The sequence below is a fragment of the Brachypodium distachyon genome, chromosome 5 (assembly GCF_000005505.3).
Source record: "Brachypodium distachyon strain Bd21 chromosome 5, Brachypodium_distachyon_v3.0, whole genome shotgun sequence".
Lineage (NCBI taxonomy): Eukaryota > Viridiplantae > Streptophyta > Magnoliopsida > Poales > Poaceae > Brachypodium > Brachypodium distachyon.
Window position 1 is genome coordinate 2,026,666 of NC_016135.3, and position 21,570 is coordinate 2,048,235.

At 44.1% G+C, this 21,570-nt stretch overlaps 1 long non-coding RNA gene across 1 annotated transcript; it reads left to right on the forward strand.

Annotated features, from left to right (window-relative positions):
- The first annotated feature begins 5,317 nt into the window (after positions 1–5,317).
- On the forward strand, positions 5,318–6,958 carry LOC112269221. The gene is made up of 2 exons (XR_002960730.1): positions 5,318–6,128; positions 6,690–6,958. It is a non-coding gene; the product is annotated as an uncharacterized LOC112269221 (long non-coding RNA).
- Positions 6,959–21,570: the final 14,612 nt, after the last annotated feature.

The window sequence follows — 21,570 nt, forward strand, 5'->3', positions numbered from 1 at the left end:
GGGAGGAGTAATCCAGGATGGCACTTCATTTGCAAAACATAATGTGTGTTATTTAAGATGAATATGTACCTTTGTCCCTTTTCCTGGAAAATTACTTGTGCACCTTCTTTGAGCTTGGACACCCAGCAATTGAACATTTCAGAGCAATGGTCAGAGTTGTAATCTCCAGAGTCAAGTATCACCTGCACCATATTTCTGTTGCAACAGAAAAATATTCCAGGACGCGTATGAGGACAATAGTTGCTGGATGAATGGTTGATTCTTTGCTGCTATGGATATTATTTGAAGTCCCCTGAATTGCTCCTTTCAAAGCATCTTATTAACAATGCATGTAACCTCATTAGATCTTCTGAAACTGAAGTCTTGTATATTGAACAGGACATCAACAAGTGCATCGAAAACAGTCAGCTGTTGTGAAATATGGCCATCAGACCATCTTGCATCGCTGAATGAACATGCAACCTCAAGGAGCTGCTCCAAACATTGCCCAGCAACCTCTGCAAAGCACTACATGATTCCCAACTCTGGTGATGTAATTCTCTCTTACTTAAACCAATAAGTTAGGTAGTGATTTTGAGCTTCATAACCCAAATCATCATTGCTTCGTTGTGTTATGAACGCGACAAGCAAGAACGAAAAAACGAAGAACGAAGAAGAAATCACAGCACAAGAACACACAGATTTAACGTGAAAAACCCTCTCAAACAACAAGAGTGGCGCCAGCCAGCGAAACTTCACTATACGGGAGTGTTTTACAACGCCCGGGGGATTTCACGAACTCAACTTGTGCGAACTCTACCCAAAACGGCGGCTTACAAGAGGTATATATAGCAGGAGCATTAGGGCAACTCAGATCCGTAACGGTCACACCGGAAGTTTTGGTTGGAGGCCGGAAGTTCCGCATATTTTTGAATATCCGGAAGTTCCGCAGCAAGTTCCGCAATTTTCCGAAAAGTAACAGAGAGCGACCGGAGGTTCGGCCAGAAATTGGGCTGGAACTTCCGGAAGTTCGGCCGGAACAGCCGATTCCTATGAATTTGGATCACATCCTACAAACTCCACCTTGATATAGCAAATTCCTCCTTGTAGCATGAACAACAACAACTCCTGAAACAAACAAAACACTTTTGGCGCCAACAGCCACTAAGGGCTAAACAGTTATACCGACTAAGCTTGAGCATAGCTCAAACTTAGCAATAGGAACATGCTTTGTCATCATATCAGCAGGATTATCATGAGTGCTGATCTTGCATACCTTCAATTTACCTTGTGCAACAACGTCGCGAACAAAATGGTACTTGACATAAATGTGCTTGGTTCTCTCATGGAGCATCTGATCCTTACTAAGGTAAATGGCACTTTAACTGTCACAAAACAGGTTAATGCAAGAAACATCTTGACAAAGCTCAGCATATAAACCCTTCAACCAAACAGATTCTTTGCAGACTTCAGCAATAGCCATATATTCTGTTTCGGTTGTAGATCGAGTAACAACTGGTTGCAGTGTTGCCTTCCAACTCACATCACATCCACCTACCGTGAACACATAACCTGTGAGGGATCTCCTCTTATCCAAGTCGGCAGCAAAATCTGAATCCAGATAGCCAGCGAGTCCCTCATCAGTCTTGCCAAACTTCAAGCAAGCATTGGATATGCCACGGAGGTACCTGAAAATCCACTGCACAACTTTCCAATGTTCTTTACCGGGATTAGGCATGTAACGACTGACCAAACTCATAGCATATGATAAATCAGGACGTGAACAAACCATGGCATACATCAAGGAACCAACAACACTAGAATAGGGAACTCGTGACACTCAATATCTTCATCAGAAGTAGGACATTGCAACGCTGACAACTTGAAATGAGAAGCAATAGAAGTACTAACACACTTTGCATCATGCATATTAAAACGGTGAAGTACTTTCTCAATCTAACTTTGCTGACTAAGAAATAGCAACCTAAATTTTCTGTCCCTTTTAATTTCCATACCTAAGATTTTCTTAGCAGCACCAAGATTCTTCATCTCAAATTCACTACCTAGTTGTGCCTTCAAAGTACTGATTACTTTCATGCTCTTGGCAGCAATTAACATATCATCAACATATAATAGCAAGTATATAGGTGATCCATCAACAAATTTAATGTAGACACAACTGTCATATTAAGATCTATTAAATCCACGTGAGATCATAAATGAATCAAACCTTTTATACCACTGTCTAGGAGATTGCTTCAAACCATAAAATGACTTCTTCAACTTACACACAAACTTCTCTTTACCAGGAACTATGAACCCTTTAGGTTGGTCCATGTATATTTCCTTCTCAAGCTCTCCATGCAAAAATGCAGTCTTCACATCTAACTGCTCAAGCTCAAGATCATGCATAGCAACAATACCAAAGAAAGTACGGATGGAACTATGCTTTACCACTGGAGAGAACACATCATTATAATCAATACCTGGTATTTGACTGAAACATTTTGCCACTAACCTTGCCTTAAACCTCATAGGCTCATTAGGAGACAGACCCTCCTTTCTCTTGAAAATTCATTTGCAGCGAACGGCCTTCTTTTGTTTAGGCAAGGGCACAACATCCCATGTGACATTCTTCTCAAGAGATTGCATCTCCTCTTGGATGGCAGACAACCACTTCACACGGTCACCGAAAACAACAGCTTCATTATATGTGGCCGGTTCACTATCATGCTCCACATGTTCTGCACAACTCAAAGCATAATAAACAAGATCACACTCTTCAATTAAACGTGGGCGTGGACCTTTATTCTTCTCTGGGCGGTCAGCTGCAATAGACCGTGTGGGTTGCTGCAAAACATGTGGTGAGGGTGGAACAATACCATCATTATTGTCATCATTGTTCCCATCATTACCATGATCAACCTGAGCATCATCGTTGTCAACAATTTCATCAACGTGATCCACCTGCACTTTAAGTCTCTCCTCTTCAATGCGAAAAGCATCAGTGGACAAAGTATCATGATACATAACTTTTTCATTAAAGACAACATTCCTGCTCAGCAAAATCTTTTTAGTTTCAGGATTCTACAACCTGAAAGTTTTAACTCCAGAACCATAGCCAAGAAAAATGCAATTAACAGCTCTAGGCTCTAGATTTCCATTATCAACGTGAGCTTAAGCGGTGCGACCGAAAACTCTCAACTGTGAATAATCAGCAAGTTTACCAGACCATACCTCAATGGGAGTTTTCTTATCAAGTGGAATAGAAGGTGACCTGTTTATGAGGTAGCATGCGGTGGAAGCTGCCTCAGCCCAAAAACGTCTGCCCAAACCTGCATTGGACAGCATGCAACGGGCCCTCGATATGATTGTTCTGTTCATGCGCTCAACCACGCCATTTTGCTGTGGAGTATGGGCAACCGTGTAGTGCCTAACCACACCATCATTGCTGCAAAACTCCTCAAACTCATCAGAAATAAATTCACCACCATTATCAGTACGCAAAATTTTTACTTTCCTTTCAGTTTGCTTTTCTACCATAGCTTTCCACTTCTTGAACGCACCAAAAACATCAGATTTATGTTTCAGAAAATAAGGCCAAACTTTTCTTGAGTAATCATCAATAATGGTAAGCATGTAATTAGCACCACCAATAGAAGTCTTACGGGAGGGTCCCCAAACATCAGCATGCACATAATCTAATATGCCTTTGGTGGTATGAACAGAAGAAACGAATTTAACCCTTTTGTGCTTACCATAGACACAGTGCTTACAAAACTCAAGTTTACTCAAGTTGCAGCCATTGATCAGCTCTCTCTTGACCAACTCTACCATCCCATGTTCACTCATATGCCGAAGACGCATATGCCACAGATTCGTATTTGCACAATCATCGGAATCATTAGGTGTAATAGCAACAGCAAAACCAGGCAAAGTGCTACCTCTAAGAACATATAATTTGCCAGAATTCATATCACCTATCATGTGAATGAGAGAACTTCTAGATACCTTCAGAAGTCTACGCCCTCCGGCGTACTTGTACCCGTCACAATCCATAGTACTAAGTGAGATCAAATTTCTTGCCATGCTTAGTATGTGCTTCACTTCTTTCAACGTGCGTGTCATGCCATCATGGGTCTTGATCTGAACGGACCCAACGCCAACAATATGACAAGGATTGTCATTCCCCACACGCACAAAATCTCCAGTCTGCACAGACTCATAAGAACTGAACCAATCCTTGTTACAACAAATATGAAAGGAACATGTTGTATCAAGAATCCATTCATCATCACGGGAAATACGAGCAGCAAGAACAGCGAGGCATTCACCCTCAGAGCTGTCGGTGGAAACGACAGCGGCCTTACCAGTACCATCGGACTTATCTTTCAGTTTGTAGGTACCGTTCCTTTTCTCCTTGTTCTGCAGTTTATAACAATCTTCAATGACATGATTATTTTTCTTACAATACCTGCAGAACTTATCTTTTCCACGGGACTTTGAACGAGCTTTTCCGTCCCGGCTCTTATCTCGGTTGCCATAGTTGTTGTTCCTCTGCTCGGTCCCGCCACGAACTTACAGAGCTTTTGCCTTTGACGACGACCCATCGGTCTGCACCATAGACTTCATCTTTTCTTTCTCTCTAAGTGCTTCTAAAACCTCATTAAGGGTTAGAGAGTCATGGCTATAAAGAATTGAATCGCAGAAATTTGTATAGGAACTAGGCAACGAGCATAAAAGTAAGATGGCTACATCCTCATCATCATACTTAACCTCCAAAGCTTGCAAGTCAAAAACTATCTCTCGAAAAACAGTTATATGAGATATTACCGATCCACCTTCTTGCAGCTTATGGGTAAACAACTTCATCTTTACATTGTAACATCCCGAGACAAACCATTTTCTTTTTAAGCCCTTTTGGACTGTTTTGTAATTTAAATTGTTGTCATCATCTGTCATGCTCATGTCATCATAATTATTTTGCCATGTCATTAGCATCATGTCGCATGAAATAATTATTCGTTTGCACGAAATGTCACTTCTTTTGTGTTGTCGTGTGTTTGTGATTTGTTGTGTTTGCTAAAGCCTAAAACTATTTTGTACAAATCCTAATTTGAGTCCGACAAATTATTTCCGGGTTTAATTAGATCTAGCCTCTTGTCTCTTGCCTTATTGCAAAAATCTAAAATTGCAAAAACTCTATTTTTGTTTGAGGCTTTTGTTGGCCCAAAAGCCCACCTAGCAAAACCCTAACCCTAGCTATTTAATCCCCTCCTCTCTTTTTCTTTTTCTTTCTTTCTTTTTTTTCTCTTCCTCCTGGCCGCCGCTGCAGCTTGCTTCTCCCATTTTCTTCTTCTTCCTCCCGACGCCTTCTCCCTGCTGCTCCCTCCTCCCTTGAGCTCCCTAGGCGCCTCCCTCCTCCTAGTGCCCTCCCTCACGAGCTCCTCTCCTGGCGCCCTCCTCTCCTCCCCTGCTGCTCCACCTCGACAGCGTCGCCCCCTCGCCTGCTGTGGCCTCACGCTCGGTGCCGCCCGTCACCACGCCGCTCTTCCTCTCTCCCGAGCTCCCTCGCGCTCGCGCCTCCCCTTCCCCGTGCCGCCCGACGCCACCACGCCGCCGAGCTCCCTCGCGCGCCTCCCTCTCTCCCGTGCTGTCTCCCCGCAACCACCGCGCCTCCTCCTGCCGAGCGCGCCAAGCCGCCTCCCCGTCGCCCGCGTCCGCCCCGCCGGCGACCGCCTCCACGCACACCAGCCTCCTCTGCCTCCAGCCCGCAGGCCCAGCCGAGCCTTCTCCTTGGCCCATCTCCAAGCCCAGCAAGACAAGCAGGCTCGTGCCCTCTGTCCCCTGTTGTCTTATCTTTCTTTTTCCTGAAATCGCTGCCTGACGTGTGGGCCCTGCTGGTCAGCGCCTTCGTGTGCTTGCTGCTGTGCTACTGCTGCCGCTGCTCGCTGTCGTGTTATCGCTGCTCCGCGAGTGCTTCGCCGTGTCGCTGCCCAATTCTTCTTGTGTGCCGTGAAGACCAAAGAATCTTCGAGCCGATGCCGTGAACCACTACTTGGACTACGGGGTCTACAACGCCTACGTGTACAACTACTTCCTCTACGACGACTACTTCGTCTACATCACGACGCCGCAACGAGTCCAAGGTATAACGAGCGACCGTCCCGTGAGCCGACCGTCCTTTGCCGTAGACCCGTAGGTTGTGACCGATATATTCATGTGTTGTATGAGATGCCCGTGATTGTACCGATAGTATCGATAGTTGCAGGTACCCTGTTTTCCATTAGTGTGTGCAACCCCGACCTTGTCGGTTCTTTGTGCTATTCTTGTTAAATCAAGTGTTGCACCTATCATGTCCAAATCATGCAAACTTGATATGTAAATTGATCAGAAAAATGCAAGAAATATTAATATGGCATTCTCATTCATGTTTCAGCAACTGTAACCTACTGTTTGGTATAAAAAACCTTACCTCTTGCTTATGGAGTTGGAATTCCATTGCTTTAGGAATTCCAATCCATTTAATATGATTAGTTTATCATCTACTCACTTGCTGTTAAGATGTCATGCATCATCCTTTGATTGCGCATTTAACATTACCATGAGTATCTTGTATGCTTATATTTTCCTTCTATGTGGCGTATTTGCTTCTTCCTCGCTAGTCTTCGATTCCTACGATGACGACTACACTTGTGTTCTTCTTTCAGGATTCTTGCTCAATTTCGGGCAATTGAGTACTCCAGACAAGCAGCCCTTCCTTGATCATGTTGATTACACCTATTGCCTCTCCCTTAATCTTGCATTAAGATATGATCTCAGTCTTGTCACGATGCCATTAGGATTGCATAGCTTATTAGCCAGCTCCACTTATTGCCTTATGTCTTGTTACTTGTCCTATTACCATGTCACATGTTTGCTTGTTGCCCTAGTTCTTGGTCATTAGATGTCATGCTTAGTTGCAAGTCTAGTGTCCTTATATCTGGGATTCCACAATTGCTACATCCACATACTATTTCCAGTATTTTAAATTGCAATTATTAAACTATGATATGATATTAAACTGTAACAAGGCAACGATGGGAGTTCGTGCTCTAACGCATTGGTGTTTTGTTCCATTGGTGCCGACCTAAGTACTGAGTTCTCGTTTTCGTCGACTCAAGAAACTTCGCGCTAACCGCTCATGGGAGAATATATGGGTTCCCCCTCGGCTTAGTACTCGTTTCATAGTTCTTCCAGGGGCCACATAGTTCGGGCGTTCCATTTGGCATTTGCATTGCATGCACAAAGATATTCGTGGAGATTTGTTGGTGACTTTGCATTCATATAGGACTACGGCACACGTCTAGAGTGGTCATTCTGCGGACACTGAACCACTACCAGCTGTTCCCGCAACTCTTGAGTCCGTACAACGCTTCGGCCGGGCTCTTGTTTCGGATTAGACTCAGTTGGGTGGTCCCCTGGATTAGTTGTGGGGCTTGGAAATGTCGTGCCGCCCAATCCTGCCGACACACCTTTTTGTGTGTTCCTACTCGAGTGGCAATAAGGGTTGGACGAAGGTATACGGGTAAATTGGCACACCCCGTAGGGATAAATCTTTCGGAAAGCCGTGTCCGCGGTTATGGATGACTTGGTTGGTCATTACTTGATCATAGAGAACTTAACCAACTTAATCTCAACAACTTGAATAGTAATTAGGGATTATTCATGGATATGCTTAAACTGCTTAAGTGTGAGTGTCCTTTGGATTGCTTCCTCACAGGGTGTTGAGGGGGTGATGTGAGGATTGTGTTGTTTGGTGTCTAGTAAATAGATTAATCACGTTCACCTGGTAGACGCTTCTCATCCTCTCATTAGACGTTGTTATTAGAGTATCTCTCCAGATATTGTTGCTACTGCATAACCCCACTTTACCCTCCTTTGAGACTTGTTGCATACTAGCATGGATCTCCCTGTAAGTCTTGCGAGTACTTTGTACTCAGTTGCTTTGCAACGTTGTTTTCTTCAGAGGTTCCAGCAGAGCAGGTGAGCCGCTAGCTTCTTCGTGGGGCACGACGTTGTATTCGATGTTTAGCCAGGAGATCAGGATCAGGGTTCTGAGACTCGTGGCAGGTTTCCTTCCAGCTTCCAGCCTCTTCAGGCCATGCTGTACTCTTGTCCGTACTCGGGCATAATTCAACTTCCGCTGATGTAATGATGTAATGTTGGGACATGTGTTCTCTCTTTGTAATACTCCCTCCGTCCTAGTATACCAGGCGCCTTATTTGAACTCTACAGTCCCTATGTACCAGGCGTAGTACAGAGCTTGGCCTCCTCCTCCCCAAGTTACCCTCTGCTTGTACTAAACAATCTGTAAAAAAATACTACTTTTCCATCCACTGGCCACTCCTGACGCCTGTGCCCCGAATTCATTGGCCGGCATGCCAAACGAGGTAAATAGTCTGACCATGGGTGCTAGTTTAAGCAGGGTAGAAATGGAATTTCTCCACACTGCATGCCTCCTGTTCTGACGTTCTTGGTATCTCTGAGATTTCTAAAACGCCTGGTATATTAGGACGGAGGGAGTAATTGTTATTCTGCTCCTTGTATGAGCTTTGTAATTACTCTCTTCTGTAGAGTTTTGGTAATGATATTCATGTTGCAAAATCCTGCGATGAGCACATTAATGCATGTATGTATTGAAGTGTTTATCGTAGGTTAAGAACCTGAGGCTTGAATTATGCAAAGGTTAGCAGTTTTGGGCTACATTGTATAATTCCGGTCCTGGAGTCTTACATACATGCATCTTACTGGTTAGATCTTTAGACATGCAGATCGATTCCAGTTTCAGCCACAAGGCTGCTGCGGATTTCTCCTCCAACACTTCCTGCAAAATATTATTGGATAGATGAAGTTGAATCAATGACAAAGCCTTACGATCTTTGCGTTTCTCTTTGGTAGTCCACTCCTTTTCATCCTTCTTGCCGAAGGAATCAAACACTTCATCCAGATCTGAAGTTTGGGCGAGAATCGCCCGCATCTTCACTTGCCACAACGAGAATTGTGTGGTGTAGTCCAGCTGCGGCAGATCGAACTTCAAGGTAGACATGTCGCAAATTCTAGGCAGAACCTGGGGCTCTGATACCACTTGTTATGAATGTGACAAGCAAGAACGAAGAACGAAAAAGAAATCACAGCACAAGGATACACGGATTTAATGTGGAAAACCCTCTCAAACAACGAGAGGGAAAAACCACGGGCGTCAGCCAGTGAAACTTCACTATATGAGAGTGTTTTACAACACCAGGGAGATTTCACGAACTCAACTCGTGCAAACTCTACCCAAAACGGCGGCTTACAAGAGGTATATATAGCAGGAGCATTAGGGCAACTCAGATCCGTAACGGTCACACCGGAAGTTTTGGTTGGAGGCCGGAAGTTCCGCAGCAAGTTCCGCAATTTCTCGAAAAGTAACAGAGAGCGACCGGAGGTTCGGCCGGAAGTTGGGCCGGAAGTTGGGCTGGAACTTCCGACGCCTGGAATGGCCGGAAGTTCGGCCGAAACATCCGGTTCCTTTGAATTTGTATCACATCCAACACATTGGTCAAAGTACAAGGACCTGGAAAGGCTTCTGTGCCAGCCTTGAGGATCCATGGGTTCTCAAGTATATCACATAGTCTGTAATATGGACAATATTCAAACTTCAGAATTTACCACAAAATGTACAAATGTTTTTTGAAAGTTTCACAGAAATCATAAAGCACCGTAAAAACTACTCCCTCCGATCCATAAAAAGTGTTGCTCATTTTGTACTAAGTGGGCTACACTATTTATGGATCGGAGGGAGTACTATCCTTGCCGAGAACATCAATTCACCTACACATTGCATGGTCTGTCCCAAGAAACAACATAATGTAAAGACAAACGGAACCGAATTAATGGGAAGATCTTCACATACTCTGGAATGCAACAATATATGTTTCCATAACTATTTGAAGCACAAAATGGTAAAATAATTGAAACAAAAGCAGTCTGGTAACAATTCGCACTATCATGTTTCCACCAGTGGGAAGGGGAAACCCATGGCAGACCCCACTGCAAGTTTACCTTATGTGCTATGAGTGTTGCAACTTGCAAGTTATAAAATTAAATCTCAAAAATTAATTGTACTTGTTGGTCTTGTACCACTCTGACAAAAGGGGTCTTCATGCTGGTCACTTCCTCTAGATTACTGGTTGACAAGATTACATCATCTGTGAAGAAGGGTGTTATCCAGTCCAGATGTCAGAAAAAATCAACCCTGGACTGTAGACAGTGCAACCTTTGGAATTGGGAGTGGCAACCAGATCAGATGATCAGTGAGTTAATAGACGAATACGTAATCAGACAGAAAGAATAAAGGATTGGTGGCTGTGGCAAACCAGTAGAATCCAATAACAATAACAATAACAATAAGCTTGGGAGGCGGAGTGGCGGGATTCTCCAAATCTTGGTGGCAGCAAGTCTCCGGAGAAACCAAATGATTTAGGTCGTTTCCCAACAGGGGATTACTGACGAAGGCATTGTCTTCTCATATGCTCCCTCCGTTTCTAAAGTACTTGTCGTAGTTTTAACGCAGATTTGCACTAAAACCCACAAGTATTTAGTATTTAGGAATGGAGGAGGGAGTATCTTTCACCGACATTAATGGCCCACATGCCATATGTTTCCCCGGCGTCCAGCAGCGGGTCCAGCCTCGGGCTCGCCGGCCCAAGCAGGTTCAGCAGCGGGTGGTCCGTGTTGGTCACGGCGGGCAGGAAGAGGCGGCAGAGCACGTTGCACATGTCCCTCGCCAGGAACGCTGTCGCCGGGGACTCCAGCTCCGACCGTGTCAGCTGCTCCGATTGCCCAGCGTCAACCACTCCACGCTGCAGCTGCCGTGGCCTTCCCCGGCCGGACACGATCTCGGGCGCCAGGTACTCGATCGTGCGTGCCCACGCAGGCCATGGAGCGCAGGTCCACCGGCTCCGCGACGATAGAACTACACGATGCAGGAAGGGAGGACGCAGCTCCGACCTCCGAGAGGAACCCCGGCATGAGCAGGATGTACCCGACGATGTTTATGGGGTCTAGCAGCCCCGAGCCATGTGGTGCGCAAGGTTGCCGCCGGCGATGAACACCCGGAGCGCGTCGGCGAGCCACAGGTTGGCTGAGGCTCCGGAGACGAGCTGGTCGCGGAACCAGAGGAGGGCGGCGGGGAAGCGGTGCTCCGGCGCGAGGCGGTAGTCGAAGGAGACTGAGAGGATGAACGTCAAGGTGATTCGGCCGCCGTAGAAGAGGAAGAGGAGGAACGGAGCCTACTGATGGTGCCTGTGTTGTGCTCGACGAAATGCTTGGCCATGGCTTACAAAGACGATGGAGAGGGATGGCGGGTTCTCATAGTAACAGATTTTTCAGTCAACAAATCAAGCATTGACCACTGCCACATCAGCAAATCCCGGTGTAGACGTGGATGCGAGTAATGGCCGGGAACAGGCAAGTATTGACCGGGAATGTGAGTTCAGTCTCTGATTTCAGGGATTGGTTCAAGGTTGGATTTAGATCACGTCTACAAACTCAAGGTTTTCTCTCTCTTTTATTTACTCCCCTCCCCCTCTCTTCGGGTTTTTTTTCTCTCTTTTATTTACTCCCCTCCCCCTCTCTTCGGTCTCTTAGGAGTCCGCTTTGTACAGTTTCACTCAAACGACCGTTTTTTTTAAAAAAACTTAAGGTTTAATATAGATTTTACTCTTCATTGTATCCTAACAAATATCATTTCTCGCACAAATGAATAGTCATCACCCTCATGTCTGTATATCCTTTTTTTTCTCATGTGGCTCCCTTGCCGCCCGCAACATGTAAGGTCATCTCTGAAAGCGAATGATTCTTCCATCTCAAAAACAGGAAAATAAATAATGCCAAGGATTCCGATGACGGAAAGGTCGCTTTGCCCCAGCAGTTTGTGGACACATGAACGCAGCCAGAAGAATCACCTTTTTTTCGCTGCGTGAGGCGATGAGAAGCATCCTCAGCTCTGCCACCGCCGGTTGGCTGCTGCCAAGATGCAAATGGTCTACTGTCGTGGCATTGCATCAGAGCATATAGTTTTAAGTTTTTCGAAAGGAATATTGTACTCTCTCCGTTTTCGACATAAGTGATGTGGATTTGTATAAGAATCTATACAAATCCGCGTCACTTATTTTGGTACCGACGGAGTATATTATTTTATAAGAGGGTGGTGTTCTAGAAATATGTAGATAATTAATGTTTGCCATTACTGTACTGCATAGGATTAGCTTGCAACGTAAGCATTAAATGCTGCCCTATTCATACCAAATTTATTTTCTATTATTATTATTATTATTGCATGAGAGATCTTCATTATTCCCTCCGATCCATATTACTTGTCGAAATATTACATTCATCTAGACGCTTTTTAAACATGGATGCATCCATATTTGTGCAAATTTGAGACAAGTAATATGGGTCGGAGGCAGTACTAAATTAAAAAGGTTCACATGAAGACCAAACCAACTGGCACGTATGGGCTCACTCGAAACAGATAACCTAGCTATAACACGGATAAAACACACGAAACTAAACAAGAGACTAGAGAACAAGACTCTCTCTAGTACATCTCAAACCTGAAGATAAACTGTCTTGGTCAAAACAAAACAAAAACTGAAGATAAACTTAGCCAAAGCACTCAAGGAAATCTTGACGGCCAAAACTAGTCTCTGTTCGACTCTGCCGTTCCGTCATCCGAGATCGAGATCCCCATACACAAGTTAAGGGTAGGCACCAGCGCCGCTCGCACTGACCTGACATGATACCTAGTAGGATCCATCTTCTTCCCAGCTAACATGGCATCGATGGAGTAGAGAGGGCCGGGTATCCTCCCCCAACCTCCTCGCGAACAGGGACAACTCATAGGTGAGACGCAGAGAGAGATCTATTGCCACCATGCTGTCCTCGCGACCAATCATGGGCCTACGATTGCCTGGGAGACATACTGTCTCCAAACCCTATGTACTGGTTAGATTCCTTGTTTTCTAATCTCTCACCGTGGAATTTGATTTGGAGCTTCAAAACTGGTTTCACGTTGTTTTTAAGGCGTGGTTTGATTTTCTACACGTGAATCAGCGAGACAGCAAGGTTGAGAACCGTCAAATCCTAGAACGTGCCTTTTTGATTGGTAAATACTCGATCTTGCCTTTTCTGTAATCTCATATAACTTTTCCAAAGATTTAGGATCGACGTGGCTTGATAAAATCGATTGTCAGAAGTAAATCCATCCCATATCATATTGTCATGTCTAGCCCAGTGTGTAGAGAAGAAGAAAAAAACATAGATTCGACACATGTGAGGATCCACTGAGCATGCAACTGGTGTAGGTGTAGCATTATCTGTAGATAAAAGAGAAAAATATATTTTCAACCCTAAATCTATATAAAAAGATGAAGCCTAACCTCCTAATCTTTGGAATCGGAATAGTTGTTTTACACAGCGGAAAAAGAGGGGACGACGCTGATTAGGTTTTCTCATTACACTATGGAACCTGGATCCACTTGTCATATCTATCTACATCCTCGACCTCTCTCTTCCTAGTCTCAAATCAGTCGATCTCAATGTTCATTGGAAGATGACCAAGGTTGAGATGTATTGGGTTTCTATAGGATTCCTGGATGCATTAACGCTACTTATTTAGAGCACAAGGTTGCAACAAACTAGCTCAAATAATAGCCATTGTCATCAGTTTAAATCCAAGAATAATGATCACATGTTGCAGTTTAGGTTGACGACACCAGCAGGCATGCCAGGGGTCGATGCCCAACCAGTACATGGTTGACTTCTGTGCCGAGCCTCGCGGGCCCCACACACAGTCCGATAGGCCTGGGCGTTCGGTCAAAACCGAATTTTCGGTTTTTTATTTCGGTTTTTTTTATAATCCGGTTAGCAGCACAGCTACCCAAATTTAGTACCTGAAATTGCAAAACCGAAAATTTGGTTAATCGAAAATTCGGTTTCGGTTTTCGGTTTACACCGAATTTTCTGTGTACCACATACACAGTACAGAACTGCACGTATTCAACAGAAATTTCGACAGCACAACGACGCAAAACAGCATATTTTCTCAATTCAACGGTTCACAATTAGTAACTAGTAATATGTGCATGACCAACAACACTCAACAGCTAGAAAAAACGAAAATAAGTACTCAAACATTGGCACTTCGGCGGCCAGCAGCAAGCAACATTAGTTCATTACAGCAAGCCCCAACAAACACACAGCCAAAAGGAAATAGGTTTCAACTTCCCAAGTTCCAACAGCAGCCAGCATATGAGCACGCAGCACTGCAGCAGCTTCCTTGCGTAAATTTAAGATGCTGGAGATGGCTTGTTAACACTGACACCACTCACAGACTTGCTACTGCCAGCTTGGGAGTGGGAGGCCTTCGACTTCGACTTGGATGAATTTGCACCACCAAACTCTTCTATTAGTTCTGAAAATTAATATAATGAGCATGTAAGTAGCATAAAAAATTACAAAGATAGCTATACAACATGTTTATAAAAAATACATTAACAAAACAGTGCCTTTTTCCAATTTTACTAATTCTCCTGCATCTTCTTCAATATTGATGGGAGTAGAACGCCTTAGCCAATCTTGGGTGCAAACTAGGACTTGGACCATGAATGGTGTAAGTGAGGATCTAAAATCATCTAGGACACGTCCACTAGTGCTAAATGCTGACTCCGATGCAACGGTTGATACCGGAATTGCTAAGACATCACGAGCAATTCTTGCCAACGTTGGAAACCTAGAAGCATTCACCTTCCACCATGCAAGAATATCAAATTTCATATTGTCATCTTCATTATCTTCTTGTAGGTATTTTTCAATTTCAGATTTGCTAGTGCTGATTTCTCCACCAACCTTCAACTTCTTTGCAATCCGGGACTGCATCCTCTTTCCTTCCCTTTGTTGAGATGCTTCAGTTTGAGTGTCTCCAACTTGCTTACTTGCATCACTTGGGGAATATAGAGCCGTGTACTCTTGAAACAAAGCAATCAAACCACTATTCACCGCATCCCAAACTTTTTTCCCATTTACCTCACCAAACATTTCCACAATGGCTAATTTTGTGTAATTGGATAGCTTGTATCTTGGATCAAGAATAGCTGCAATAAAGATTAGCATGTTCATGTTCTCCTCTTCCTTTTTCTTCCCTTTCCCCTTTAAGTCATTCTCCATCTGGTTATCATTCCAATTACCCCAATATTTGTCATACTTTTCTTGCATCCTCGTAGCCATTGCCATTCTCAACAAATCTTCACTATCAGCCCATTCTTGCAACAATACTTTAACTTCACCAATGTCATTGAAAAATTCATTGGATGTCACACGTAGTGTGGCGGAAACACTAAGTGTGAGGTCATAAAAATGACCAAGAAATTCTGCCATTTTCTTGGCATTCTCCCAATCAGCCTCTTCTGGATGTCCCGGCTCTTTCTCACCATTCAAGTCCTGCTTATACTGTGGGTCGTCGACCTCATACCTTGAGAACACTTTTTCATACAAGATTGCTGTTTTCAACATTAGATATGTGGAATTCCACCTGGTGCATACATCTAAGTTCAAGAATGCTTCGGTGTCCAACTTTTCCAACTCCGCAAGCTTCTTAAAGGCTTTCAACCTTGCTGGCCCATTTCTAATAAATCTCACTGCAGCCCGCACACGCTTCACAGAAATGTCCAACTCTTTTAGACCATCCGAAACAATCAGATTTATTATATGGGCAGCACACCTCATGTGCAGATGTTTACCTTCAGCAATGCTTGTTTTCGATTTATTCATTTTCTTCCTTATGAAATTTATACCACCATCGTTAGAGCTAGCAGTATCAACGGTTATTGTCATAACCTTATCTAAGCCCCACTCCATTAAGCATTGCTCCAAGGCTTTTCCAATGTCCTCGCCCTTATGACCTTTTACTAGGAAAAAACTAATGACTTTCTCATGCAACTTCCAATCAGGATCAATGAAAGGTGCTTTCACTGTCATATAACTATCTTGTTGCTGAGAAGTCCAACAATCGGTAGTGAGGCACACTCTTTCACATGATTGCTTCAAAAAAAGTTTTAGCTTGGCTCTCTCTTCAAAGTAAATGCGAACAACATCCCTAGTGATGGTTCTTCTAGATGGCATAGAGAAGCGTGGACAATCTATTGACATCATTTTTCTAAAACCCGCCTTTTCAACACATGCAAATGGAAGCTCATCCTCTATCACCGTTTCAGCAATTGCTCTCCTAATTGCTTCAGGATCAAATTTATGCACTACTGGACTCTCTCCTTGACTTATTTGCAAAGTACTTTGATTTGTGTTGTTCTCAGGATTATACTTGCAAGTGGAAAGATGGCTTTTAAGAGCAGATGTACCGCTTTTATCCGGACAAGCCTTGATGCATCAGTTGCAGTAGTTGCACTTTCCTTGAGTGAGATGACCATCAACTAACACGTCCTTGAAGTGATTCCAACACTCTGCTCTCTTCGCCATTTGTTTTCTTTTAGGCTGTGTCTCTTGCTTCTCCTCCTTCCCTTCTTTCTCTTTCTTATTCCTTTCTTCCCCCTCAATCTTCCTTTCTTCTTCCCCATGAACACGCATCTCCTCTTCGGTCATATCCCAATCATAATCTTTAGGATCAGGAGCAGGCATCTACACCAGCAAGCAATCCGGCATAAACATAAGTTGAATTCAGTTAACACCTACCTAACTAGGCCACCTATACTTAACACTAATCCATGTCAAATTGTGCATTCATAAGATTGAGGTCAATACTTACATTGACCGATTGGAGTGATGTCTGACGGTGTGCCATGGTTGACATCGGGATAGGAGTGACGGTCTGACCTGACGGGGACAGCGCCACCGGCGTCTTCTGGTCTGGCGGTCGAGGTGGAGAGGAGAGGCGGAGAAGAGGCCGGCGTCACCGCGTCCGCGTCAGGCCAGGCGGCGGCGAGTCCTGAGCGAGAGCCGAGAGGGAGAGGCGTCGGGCGTGCGTGGCGTCTGGCGTGCAGCGTGCAGGCGTGCGTGGGTAGTTAGGTTTAGGAGTTGGGCTAGGGCGCTGGGCACTTGGCCACTGGGCCAAGCCCAAGGCCAGGCGCTGCGGTGAGGTGCAGGTGCTGCTAGCCTTCGGTTAACTCGGTTAACCGGCCAATTAACCGAACCGAACCGAATGTATTCGGTTAGCTGCAGCAGGAACTGAAAAATACTGCCAGCCCGGAAAAAACCGAGATTTTGGTTTGTTCGGTTTCGGTTCCGGTTCTGGTTTTCGGTTTCCGGTTTTTATGCCCAGGCCTACACTCCGATGCCTTGTGGCTCCTCCCAACCGTTCCACATGTTGGCTTCGATCGTAGAAAGGGGCCGAGGGAGTACAACGTGTCGGTGGTGGCACGTGAGCATCTCTAGCAGATTCTGTATATCGGACCCTGAAAAAAAATCACAAGTTTACGGTTTCGGCTGAAAAAAGACTAGAACAGAGTCCGTATATTTGCAAAATCCGCAAAACAAATTATGAATCAACGGAATACTACCGCCCAACACACTATATCTCCAGCGTCCCAGGCGACCCGAATAGCATCGCTTATTCTTGAAAAACATGCCAGAGAAACACAGACCGCAAACAAGACTTTTAGCCTTTAAGATGGCGGATGATCATTGATTATTATTATTAGCAAGGTTAGGATCTGAATTTATAGGAATTTTGTCTAAGATAGCTTCTTCTCTTGCCTCTTAAGTGCGATAGCAAATTGACATATCAAAATGCATTACATGTGATCTTGTAACGTTCTGTGTACCACAGTACCGAATCAAGAAATTAGATGAAACACCATCGTGTCATGTCCCACGACATGTCAAGTCATCGTGTCAAGAAATCAGATGAAACACCATCGAATCAACAAATCAGATGAAATACGACCGAACCGAATCAAGAAATTTAGACATATCAAGAATGCATTGCCACTAGTACAAAAAAGGCCATCAGTGGTGAATGGGCAGCCCGCCACTAACTTATGGCCACTGATAGCGTCCCTATCAGTGTCAGGTGCAAGGCATGCTAATAATAGCGTGGCTATCAGTGTCGGTCAGGGCACACCCGCCGCTGACATCTTTTGCCAACAATGGCGGTCTGTGCACACCCGACACTGATGGATATTTAGAAATTAAAAAATAATAATTATAAATTATTTATATACACTGTGCATGCAATTATTTATTCCATATATAATTCTTAGATCAAATTTAACAGATGAATCACTACAGCGATACACACAAATTGGTACAAAAATTACAAACATCCAGCTTTGTTGAATCTCAAATCAAAAACAAAACATAAACTCAAGCTCCATCTTGTTCAACTTCAACGGCAGCCTCAATCTCATCCGCTCCAACTTCAACAGCAGCCAACTTGTCCATCTTGAGCTACAAAAATATGAATCAAGATAATTGAAGTAACATCAGGAGAGAGGGGGAGGGACAGCCTGGCCTAGCTTGGATGAACTCGATCGAGCTCCATCATGTCCAACTTCGATAGCAGCCACACCCGTTGCAGGCGGCGGCCGGAGCAGACCAGCGGAGGGCAGCAGGAGCAGCGAAGGCTCCACGACCCCGACAACATGCAAGAGACAAAGAGAGAGTGAGAAAACCGATAAGAGGGAACGAGAGAGAACTGAGGTGGGGGGCGGGGGGCGGGGGGGGGGGGGGACAACCTGCAGAACTGGGACACCATGGCGGCTGACTGGCGACGGCAAGGACTGGAAGGTGTCGTCGGAGTAGGGGAGGAGACCACCACCGAGTCGGACCAAGGGTGGCCAGATCCACGGGCGCCCTGCCTCGACCTCCTCCAGCAGCAAGGGAAGGTGGAGCCACCGCCGGATCCCGACCAAGGATGGCCGGATCTGGTGGCAAGAGGGCGGCGGCTAGCAGTGTAGCACGGCCATGGCGGAGCCCCGCGCACACGCGAAGCAGGGAAGAGGAGGGGGAAAGGAGGCCGGCTTGTGGCAGGTAAGAGTAGGGGCGGCGCCCGCGAGGGAGTAGGGAGGAGGCTGGCTCGTCGGGCTTGGGAGAAAAGATGGAAGGGGAGAGGAGTTCGGGTGGATAAGAGAAGAAAGGGGAAAGGCGGCTGAGAGGGGGAGGAGGGGAGATGAGTAGATAACTAGGGTTTCGGGTAGCATATATAAGCAGGAACAGGTTGTTGGGCCTTAGATGGGTTGGGCCCAATTGCCCAAAACAGCATTGGTGTCGTGTTTTATAACTAAACCCGCCACTGATGGGTCCAAATATGATTTGTTTTTTCATTTGGAAAATGAAAAAACATTCTTTTAAACCAAACATTTGTAAATATCTTTGGCAATATTGTTTGCCATGACAAGATGCAACTCTGTGCAAAAATTGGATCCAATATCATGAAACATGGCATAGAAACATGTCATTTGGCTTGAAAGCAATAAACGTTTATACGTGATAGTCCATTTTGTGAAGGATTTTTTTGAACAGTTTTCAAACTTCAAGTTTATCATTTTTCCTCGTATCTAGTACACATAAAATGACTCCATGTCGAAGAACTAACTTTTTTGACATTTTATTCATATTTTTTTGACTTTTCTCAAGATGGGGTGAAAATTGTCAGTACATCTTTCCATAGCAAGGTGTTGAATATATCAACACCCTCTATAAATATTACTTAATTCTTACTTTGGTACCTTAAAATGACTCTTGGAATTTTTTTGGAACGAACTATCACACACTTGTAGTTCAAAATTGAATTACTTTTGGGAAATACCTAGAAATTCATTTAAATGAGAAAAAGTAACTATAAGGCTAGAAAATTCACAATATTTATACAGTAGCAATGAAATATGGTGTACTTCTTGTGAAAAATTTATAGATTCCATTTTGAACCTTAACAATTGTACTTCCTTCACAAAATATTTCATTATTTGCATTTAGAAAATGGAAAATCACTTTTCAATACCAAAATGTTGTAAGTCTCTTTGGCAATATTGTTTTCCATGTCAACATGTAACTTACGCAAAAAGAATCACATTTTTTCAATTTTTTATGAATTAGTTATGAATTTTTCAAATTTCAGCGATCTCAGGGGGGTCATCAGTGGCGGGTTTTAGGTAAAAACCGCCACAGATAGCACGGCCATCAGTTGCGGGTTTTGGAGGCAAAACACGACACTGATAACACGGCCACTGAAAGGGGTTATTAGTGGCGGGTTTTGGAAGAACGGCCACTGATCGGTGATTTTTGGCTTTTCCGGGTTTCACAAGGAAGCTATCAGTGACGGGTTTTTTAGACCCGTCACTGATGGGGGTTCATCTGTGACGGGTTTTAAAGACACGCCACTGATGGGGTCGCCTATAGCATGTTTTGTACTCATGTCTTCTCTTTCCATCTCTTTGTCTATGAAAGCTAAGGAGGATTCCGACGACAAAAGTGCTAACCCTTTATTCGATCTCGCCGTTTCAGTATGCGGACAAGAATGAATGAAACCGGCTGACCGTTTAGCTAATGCCAAGTGCTGTTTACAAAACACAACCAATCATGCTAAATACTGTATATATACAAGATGCTATCTATTTTTGTGCTATCCCTTGCAACTAATACCCGCGTGAATATAGAAATATGTGATGCTTAAAGCTATTCTAAAAGACATGGAAAGAAAATACAAAAGGTTTATCTTTGACGTGAAAAGAATACTTCTCGTTTGTTCAAATCAGCGAGAAAAGAATATGTACATGTCCTAACCCTGCTTCAAATACTAGACAATGCCCCTACAAGGCACGTAACCAAGCTAGTGCTCATTTCTTAAAACTTTCTGAACATATTTACCGTTAGATTTAAATGTGTTTTTTTTAGGCTTATAAGCTACAAATGCACCTATTTAGGTGATCCTGGCTTTGAATTTCGGTTTTGCCTTATAAGACAAAAGTCAAAATCCACATATATTTAAGCCTAACCAAAATAGGGCCAAGCAAATATGGAGTTAAGTTCGTAGTATAACGACTCTTTGGACTAGGGTGTGACTACTTTATCTCCTGAATTTCAAAACATGTAATCCTCCGTCTAACAAAGAATGTCTCAACTTTGACTAAATTTGAATGCATCTATACACTAAGTCATATCTAGATACATCTAAATTTTGACAAACTTGAGACATCTTTTGTTGGACGGAGGGAGTACTTAATCCATCGAGCTATGGAAAACCACGCATACCATCCTTTGAGACCAAACTAAGCGTTTTTGCTTGTGGTTTTGCTGATGTGGTCAATGGAACATGTCACGTTGTCTGTTGTAAACGGGAATCAGCTGGCTCACGCGAGAAATCACCTCCCCACCCCCCTCCCTGTCTCTCTGTATATCTTCATTACGTGTTCCCCTTTCATTATCCCCTCTCCTCGTAAGCTAGTGTTCTTCCTGAGAAATTTGACGGTCGAAGCTCAGCTCCTCGCAGAGGTGATTGGCTTACACAATAAGAGTGATATAAAACTTACCGATCGCAAACCACACACCTGGGGTAGA